A 9,821-nucleotide genomic window follows, 5' to 3' on the forward strand; every position below is an offset into this window, starting at 1 on the left:
CTTATAAAATAGGGTGATGGAGGATCGTTATCATTAAAACAAACAAAAAAGAAATTCACCAAAATAATTTGATTCCATTTTACCAATTCTAAAATAAGCTAGAAATATATACAATATACTCAAACTGCATTGACAGATCATTTTACTGTGAAATGAGTAGTACCCAAGGGACCAAAATTCAAAAAGAAACATTAAAGTTTCAAATACAGGCATTACCCTTTTCAGATACCCAACTCACACAGGGACAATGACAGCTACTGTCTCTCCCAATAGCCAGATTTCAGAGCAGCTTTTGTGTCTGCCTCAGTTAAAGGAAGAGGAAATTGAGAGCAAATGTTAAAAGTTATATGATTAAAGGTCATTTTATACAAGGTTTTGGAAGGAGGATTTGTCCTCATGACATAGGATTTGGTTGACTTCAAAATTGGACAGTAATTTTGTATTGAATCCCTGTGGATGAATTCAATTTCATCTAATAGTATATGCATACTGGGTACTAATTTATGCATATTAGTGTTCAGTATACATGCTGTGAAAAAGGCCCATAGTCCCATCACAGACCTGGGGTTGTTACTAGTATTTAACAGGCTATAGATACCAACATATTCAATAAAGAAATAAGAGCCAACTTTGGAAACTGGCCAGAAAAAAAAGAAAGATGGGATTCTTCCTCATTTTTATTGAAAAGCTGAGGTTTGTTTTAAAATGCTGAATAGAAAGATAGTCTACAATTTTTAAAAGTTATTTAAGTGTCCAAATCTTTTTATTCAGCTGAATTATAGGAAATTTGGAATTGAAAGGTATTTCCTCATATTTGGTAAGGAAAAAAAGTTTCTTCATAATGAAGGCTTTCTGGATGAAAATGTTTCATGATACAGAATGAATGAAAAAATCAAAATGTATCACACCTTCTTGGGTGGCCAGAGGAACAGAGATGTATGCTTTAATTGGAATGTGGCAAGTGTTCTAAGGTGCACAGTGTGATAGTAATTTATTGTGTGATGCATTAAAATAGTGTTTGGCAAGTTAAGCATGCTACAGTAAAAAGTTGCATGTGAGGGTACCAGGGGGATGGAAAAACAGAAATGAACTATATTTCCAGATCTCTGTTAAAAAACAGAATAGAAAACAAAAACCAGAAAACTTTTCACATAGTTATAAAGATGCTATTTGAGAAACCAAAAACTTGTACTGAGGAGAACTTAAATTTTAATATAGCAGACACTTTGCTCTGAAAAAAAATTTTTACTTGTTTAAATACTAACACATGTTTAGTCCATAAAATTTTATTTAAAGGGGTGTACCCCTAGTTAGTCTTAAGAGTTATCTTAGAACATTTTTATGAACATTTCAGATGTATATGTTAGTGTCATGATTGACTAAGAACTAGTCATTATATGAAATTTCTCTGTTTTCACCAAAATAAATTGTCCTTAACTACTTTAAAATATACGAAATAACTAAATGCGTATACCTTTAACCATAAGCCCTGAAATCTCATGGCCATGATTAGCATTTAGTCATTTACTAATGTACCAACATATCTGCATACTCCATGGAAATATAGATTGTTAAAAAAATGCATAAAGTATATTTGAAAAAAATCCTTTATGAAGTGAAAACTGAATCTGACAGGGTAAGCTAGAATTGAAAGGGAGTGTCTTGGGTCAAAGGTGGTTATTTTTCTAGGTTCAGGACACAGATCCATTTAATTTCACTCATATTTAGCATTTCCTATAACCCCTTCCCCAATCCCACACACAGACACCCTACTTACTTTGAGAAAAATGGGAGTTCCAGAGTTCAGCAGAAGATAATAAAGCACAGCAATCAAGATCAACAGTGTCTGAAGGCATCTGAGGTCACAGATAAGTCACTGCCACCCTCTGTGATGCCTCAGTGAACCCTAAAACCTTAACCATACTTGGAGTAATTAATAACAGCAATTATGTGCTGGAGCCGTCCACGCTGAGGGGGTCCCACAGAAACAGAACAGCCGGCATGCTGCAGACGGTGGCTGAGAAAAGAAAAACAACAAGGACTAGGAAATGATCGCTTTCGTAGGGCTTTTGGACAAAGAAGTGAATGTGGCCTTTCCTAGAACAGACAAGATGGTGTGGTCGAAGTAGACTCACGTTTTACATGCCCTGAATTTGTTGTAGAAGTCTGATTTGTTATTATTCCTTTATCTGCTAACAGTCTATCCCATTTTTTTGAAATTATATTGAAACCAAATCAATGAAAACCTAAATGAGGACCATTTGAATTTATAGACCAAGTACGTGATTCCTAAGTATGTTCTTAGCGTACGTACTTGCATAAGTTATACACAGATCACAGCCCTAAGTGCTGCGAGAAATTTAAAGACAGCAAATGAAAAACAATACTTATTAAACATCTATTTTGTGCCAGGTCCTCTCTCTCTCTCTCTTTCTCTCTCAGTCCCCTTGGTTTTGGTTTCTGTTTTTCGGTAGTGGTGTTGGTGACAGGGTACACGAGTAAGTGAAGACAGAGAAATAGAGAAAAGCACTCAAGCTCGGGGATGCGGATTTCTGGTTATTGCTCTGATACACTAAGCTTTTTTTTTTGACTAGTTACCACATATATGCGTATCAAAAATACACCACTAATCCCTTTCATAAAGAAAAGCATATCTTAACCTGTAAACATAGGGATAAATATACAATAACTGATTTACTTAAAGCATGTTTTAATATCCTGTGTAGAAGTAAATATTCTAGCAATGGTAACGGAATATGCTGGATTCACACCTACAGCGCAGACAGGAAAGAGTGTGCATAGACTATAGGCACAGGCCAGGGGGAAAGGAGTTAAAAGGTGCTGGGGTTTGGTAGACTCGGTCATAAATACGGAACCTCAGTCCACTTGAACAGCGCTAATTACCCAATTTTACTACTCTCTTGTCTTTGATATATAACATATATGTATGACATGAAAATTAATCACAATGAAAATAAATCTTTCAAGCTATGTTTTGATTTTCAATTGTGGTGTTGTAAATTACCACAAACTTACAACACCACCTATTCATTGCCTCACAAGCCTGTACGTCATTTTAAGTGAGTTCAGCTGGGCCAGGCAGGGCTCTTATTTAGAAGTTCTGGAAAGAATCTGTTTCCAAGTCAATTCAAGTATTTGACAGACTCAAGTTCCTTGCAGTGTTGGCCTGAGATCACTGACCCTGGCTGGTTGTCAGGGGCCTCTCTCTCCTCCTCAAGGCCACTTGCACTTCTCCTATGATCCCCACCTCTAACAAGCACAGGTATGTTGAGTCCTCAGACATCGTCTCTCTCTGACATTTCCTTCTGCTCCCAGCCAAGAAAGTTCTCTGTTTTCAAAGGCTGATGTGACTACATAGGGCTCACATAGATAATCCAGGACAGTCTCCTTACATTAAGGTACATCATGCCATTTAACAACAATCATGAACATGATGTCATATTTTAGGTTCTAGGGATTAGAGCTGGATATCTTTGGAGGAACATTTAAAAATGTCGGCTTAACACAGCTATAAAATTGCATTCCAAAAGTACAAAGCACAATGGCCAAACAGTACTGATTTATTCTTCCCTACCCCGTCCCCTTCCCCCTAAAAAAGGACTTCAATCATGGTAGTAGAATCTGGAGGCTATCCATCCAACAGTTGCTTTCTCCAGATATGAAGAAGGAAGATGTAATCATGGTTGTCTGACACTGAAACGTCTTATGGCCTCTTCCCTGGAAACATTACTAAGATCAATGACTCCTTCCTCCATGTCTTCCACATTTAGATGCATAATCCTTTTAAATTACCAAGATTTCTAATATGTTGCTTGGGTACATGAACTGAAACTTACGTATTTAATGGGTTTAGGAGATCAATATAGTAATGTTTTGTGCTCAAGATGGGCTTTTTTCACCCTGTAATTATAGTTCTTGACTGAAACTTAGATGCTTTTGCAACTGAACTCATTAATTCTCAGCCCAGTCCCTATGCCTTGACCTTTCCAAATGTGGTCTTCACACTCCTAGAAAAAAAACTTTTAAAAGGGATAAATATGACAATATAAACTCTTATTTTTAAAAGAGAAAGTCGGCTGAATGGTCTTTAAAAACATGTTTTCAAACATTCTTCAAGCACTTCAATCTACTACTTAGAAAAAATTTCTTGGAGAAGACATAAAACACAGAATTTATCTCTTCTACTTTATAAATCATTCATCTAACTTATGCTCAAAGGAACAACACAGAACTTCTAGTATTCAGCATTTCAGGTTGTTTAATAGAAATATATGCAGCACACATAAACACAAAATTGTGTGTTTGTGTGTGTGTATGTGTGTGTGTATATTGTAGTTATCACATTCTCTAAATCACAATTGTATATTCACATAAATATCTGAAAAGCATTCACTCAGAAATATGTAGGCAACCAATTATGGGTTAAAACACTTAAATTTTTTCAGACTATGTATATTTTAAAAATTCTTTGCGTCCCTGGGATGAATGGTATACCATATGATATCACTCATATGTGGAATCTAAAACAAGCAAACAAACAAGCAAACTTATTTACAAAACAGAAACAGACTCACAGACATAGAAAACAAACTTACGGTTACCAGCGGGAAAGGGGGTAAGAAGGGATAAATTGGGAGTTTGAGATTTGCAGATACTGACTGGTATATATAAAATAGATAAACAAGTTTATACTGTATAGCACAGGGAACTATATTCGGTATCTTGTAGTAGCTTGTGGTGAAAAAGAATATGAAAACAGATATATGTATATTCAGGTATGACTGAAGCACTGTGCTGTACACCAGAAATTGACACAACACTATAAACTGATTACACTTCAATTCTTTGTGTTTGAAAACAGGTGACAATAGATGTGGCAAATGACACATGCCTATTTAAGATAGATTATTAATCAAAACGATGTATTGTTGAAAAAATTACATATCATTAAAATAATTTTCTAAAAATAAAAATATTCTCTATAACTCCACTTCCACAACAATTTTTTCACTTTATGTTTAATCTGTGTGTACTTGCATACTTATTGATAAATTCAATTCTTTTCAAATATTATTCAAATAACATATCAATAAACATTACTCATGTTCCTTCGTAATTTCCATGATGACATGGTTTTCATTAGTTCACTAAGTCATGCCTTTTTCATTAGACATTTAAGTAATTTCCACTTTGGGTGCTTTTTTTGTGTGTTTTTCTGGTTCATCTCAATTATTATATCATAAGCAAATCAAAAGAATTTCCTGTGGGTAGTATTGCAAAGTAACTGCTTGAAATAAATATTTTCTGTATTTCATACTTTTCTTTTCTATCTTTTTGGTCCTTTTCCTGCTTCTCTCTACTTGATCATGGGCCAAGCTGATTCCAACAAAGGCTTCTCACTTCTAGAACACAGAGCACACATGATTACTTGGACAGTGTTTCTCAAAATGCGGTCTATGCACCATCTGATCAGCATACCCAGATGCTTGCTGAAATAGAGGAAACCCTGGCCCCACCCTGGCCCCACCCTGGATTTATCCCATCAGAATCTCTGTGCTGGGGGTGAGGGTTACAAATCCTTGGGATATTTATTTCAAAATTTTTTTTCAAGTTTCCTTCCCTTGGAAAAGTATTTTTATTTTCCCATTGTGCTTCTTTTATACATTCTAATTTACTGAGACAGTTTCTTTAGGAACTGTTCACTTAAAAAAACCAATCGAATCAAAGGTCATTATCTATTGTTCACTGCAGACTATATTTTCTAAAATGATCTGTAAAATCTCCATTTATATTTAGAACTATTATTTATAAAATCATTACAGTAAAACCAGTCTACATATTCCCTCTAATGCTGAGTTTGCTTGATACTTTTCTTTGTTTCTAAGTGCAAAACTGACTCCCAAGGGGGCTTTTCTCAATGTTTCAGCATCTGCTCTAGCTGAATCTGGAATAACATTTGAGATTCATTTGGTTTCAGATTTATTGTATTGTTCTATTTTCTACAACAGTGCATACAATCCAGTTTTTTTTGTTTGTTTCAAAAAACCTACTTCTAAAAAATACAAGACACACGTTTGTCTTAAAGGGTCTACACCTACCAAACAATTGCCCTAACCCAGACTCCCACTCAACATACATCATAGCTGTGGGAGCTAACGCTGTACAGCGTGTGCGTTCAGGATGCTCCCAGAATCTTACCGGAGAACTCAAAGTTACTTCTTGGTATACTCTACCATCACAATTATATCAGTAAAAAATAATAGTAATACAATACACATTTTGCCAATCACTATTCTAATTATTTTAAAAATATTAACTCATAAGACTCAAAACAATCTTATGATAAATACTATTAGTCTCATCATTCCCATTATACAGATGATGACGGTGAAGCAAAGACAGATGAAGTAACTTGCTCACCACAGCTAGTAAGTGGCATGGCCAGGGTTTAATTTCTGCAGAATCCATAAGATTCTAATCAATACCCTTAACCATTAAGACATGCACCAAACTCCTGCACCAACTGGGCTGTGTTGATGATTCTAACCTTTCCTTAACTAATATTTTTCCCTAAGTATACTATAGATTTTCTCTTAAATGTTATAAATTCTTTGTTATTTATTCCACCTCATTCTAAAAGCTAGTTGAGTGTTGAATTTTTAATGGGTAACAAACAATTGTATTCTGCTAACTTTGTCATTTGTAGCCAATAACTAAAAAGAGATGTTTAATTTATATTTTTTGAAGTTCATACATTATTGTGTAATCCTGAAGAATAAGGACTATGAGTTATAGCGTTTTAATCTCTTGCACAGTGGCAAGGCCAATGTTTTGTGCATAGTAAACATTAAGAAAATAATGTGACTCAGGTAACAGTAACTAATTTTACTGAAATTCAGAAATTTAAAGAAAAGAACTTGAAAGTACATTTTGTAATGCCAGTCAAATCACTTAAAATTATATTTTTTATGAACAATTTTTATTTGAATTGAATATGTCAAAGAAACCTGTACATGGTTACCACAAAGAAACCATTTGTACTATTGTTAATGTCTCAGTAAAACATTTACCACATAAATTCAATTATGAAAGTATTATCTTTGTACAGAAAAAGGAATCCATGTTTACTATAAAAATTTGTATAAACAAAAGTATAAACAAATAAAGGAGAATTTATCCATAAAACAGCTATTTTTTAATTTTTTAAATTTTTTACCTAAACAGCTATTTAAATTTAAACATCTTCAAAATATTGGCATATTCATTTAAATAAATAGTCTAGAAGTCTGGACTATTTATTTTTTATACTTCTGTGGATATTCTAAAATTTTACTTCATTCTTCTGAAGAAATATGCCTGCAAAATTTTGTTTTCCAGAATTCTCTGAGATTTTTAAAATATTTTTAGTCTTTTGTCATCGTGTACCAATTATTCTTGGGTTTATAAAGGGTATGTATGCTCTGGTGAGAGCAGCAAAGCTAAATAGAAATATGCTAATTATTCATTTATGTTATGTTATTTGAACTACTTAAAAAAGAAAAGATAAAAAACCCTATTCTATTCATAATAGTAACCAAAACATAGACTATTTATATCTACACCTAATAAGAATGAATATAGCTAAATGTAACTTATAATCTATAGTAAATATAACATTTATTGTGTGTTTGTGGTATATACCTGTCCAATATAGTTAATATATAACTTATGGTAGGTATAATATATATAATATCTATTACGATATAACCAAATTTTACTAAAAGTGAAATTTTGAATAAATGAGAAGACTAAAAATACCAAGTGTCATTTGTCTTCAAACTAATTGATATTATTTACATAATCTCAGTGTTTCATTTGTTTGTTTTGTCTTAATTTGACAGAATCATTCCAAAATACCTCTGGGGATATAAGAAGGTTAATAATTGCAAAGAAAATTCTGAAATGAAGAAGAGTAATTGAGAACTGGAAGTAAAACTTATTATACAGGTATAACAGTTAAACTACATTATTCCAAAAAGAATAGAAAATATGTCAAAAGATGATCATGTAATATCAAGAAACAGATTCCAGTCTGTAAAAGAATTTATTCTGTGAATAAAAGATGACCTTAAAAATCAGTATTTTATTTTCAAGCCACCTTTTCTGAAATATATACAGAAATAATTTTATGTTCCCTTTTTTATATTTTTCAACTTCTAGCTATGTTCCTTTTCTTTTACCTTTTTTCTCCCAGAAATTAATTACATTTTCTCTATTCCTACTATATAATCATTATTGTAATGGCTTCATTGTAAAACAAATGAATATTTTCAGTTATTTTAACATCCATTTTGTCCTTTATTTTGATGTTTGAATTTCTGATCTGGTAAGGCTAAGAGCATTTCAGTAAAATCTCAAATACCTGTTTATGTATCTCGGTGCCATGCTGTTCAGCACAAAATTTTTTATAAATTCAGGTCTTTGTTTTGAACCATGTTTGCAACAACGCAAATCCGAGTCCCGTGCAGGTTGTTTTTGGTTTTGCTTGTTTGATTATTTTTATTTGAATACGAAGTTTAAGTGACTTTGTCTGATACACGGTCACAGGCATTTAGGGAAATATGAAACAAGAGTCCAGACGTTGAGTAAATTTTGTCAGTTTTGTACAAAAGCGGGAGATACGCACTCTATCCACCTGTGGACACAGCCAGCCCCTCTCGGTCTCTGGCACAGAGGGGCAGCCTGGCTGAGGGCAGGGTAGCTTGTCGTGTTTCTCCTATTCAGACTACAACTTAAATAATTTATCCAAGATCTCTGAAGGTCATTTTATTTTAGATCTTCTTTGCACATTTTTGCTTAGAGTTGAAGCATGCTTTTGGTATGGGAGAAAATATATTTTTGAATGTTGACTAAGTAGCGACTTTAGCTATGAGATTTTTATTCTCCAGTTGAGTTGATTCTCTTTGGGGTTTAAGTAGAAATTCTGATGTGTCCATGGAGTTCATTTCGTTCTGTCCCACAGAAGGAACGAATTATATCCGTCGTTATAATGGAGATGTTTGAGCATGTGTTTGTTACAGTGTTCTGATTTCTGCTCTGTATAGGTCCCTGTCATTTCTTTTGCTGATTATGGTAAACATGTTGCATTAAGTGATAAATTGGGAAAGTCTATATCAGAATTTGATACCCAGATGATATTTTGAAATGAAATATAATAATTATATTTATTATAATTAATATTAATTTAATTGATAACTAATTAATATTATTTTGCTCTAATTACCAAAATTAAAATGAAATTGATTGCCTTTACCATTATATATGAAATATAATTAGTTATAGTTATATATTTCAGTATAAGAAAATGTTGTAATTTACTTTCTTCCATCTTTTTCATACTGCTATAATAATAAAGAATTTAATTTAGAAAATTAAACCAAATGCTTATCATTATTATAATTTCAAATTTATACATCTGCCTCAATATTTTTGATTTGTGTTGTTACCTCTGTGTTTAATTAGTTTCATGGCTCATCACGAGTCCTCCTAGTTTCTTCCCCAATCTTGAGAGAGACATACACTATGAGTAAGGATGTCTGTCAGACAGATACAGATTGACATTGTATGTTCTCTAATTACTAGTTGTGTGACCTTCAGTCTCTGAGATTAAATTCCTTTATGTATAAAATGAGATTAAAAACAACTGCCTCTTAGGGATGTTTTTATATTATATAAACTAATGTATCTGAAACATTCATCATATGCCTGGCACATCATAAATAACACTTAACAAATGGCAGCTATTATAATTACTCTCTATT

At 33.0% G+C, this 9,821-nt stretch overlaps 1 long non-coding RNA gene across 2 annotated transcripts in view; it reads left to right on the plus strand.

Annotated features, from left to right (window-relative positions):
• The window catches only part of LOC123615022 (uncharacterized), a 67,044-nt gene extending 57,655 nt beyond the window's left edge, over positions 1-9,389 (plus strand). For both annotated transcript variants that reach the window (XR_006722562.2, XR_012507174.1), the window contains one exon: positions 7,902-9,389. This is a non-coding gene — a long non-coding RNA (uncharacterized LOC123615022). The remainder of the gene's footprint in view (positions 1-7,901) is intronic.
• Positions 9,390-9,821: the final 432 nt, after the last annotated feature.

Source organism: Camelus bactrianus, chromosome 1 (genome assembly GCF_048773025.1).
Source record: "Camelus bactrianus isolate YW-2024 breed Bactrian camel chromosome 1, ASM4877302v1, whole genome shotgun sequence".
NCBI classification, from domain to species: Eukaryota; Metazoa; Chordata; class Mammalia; order Artiodactyla; family Camelidae; genus Camelus; species Camelus bactrianus.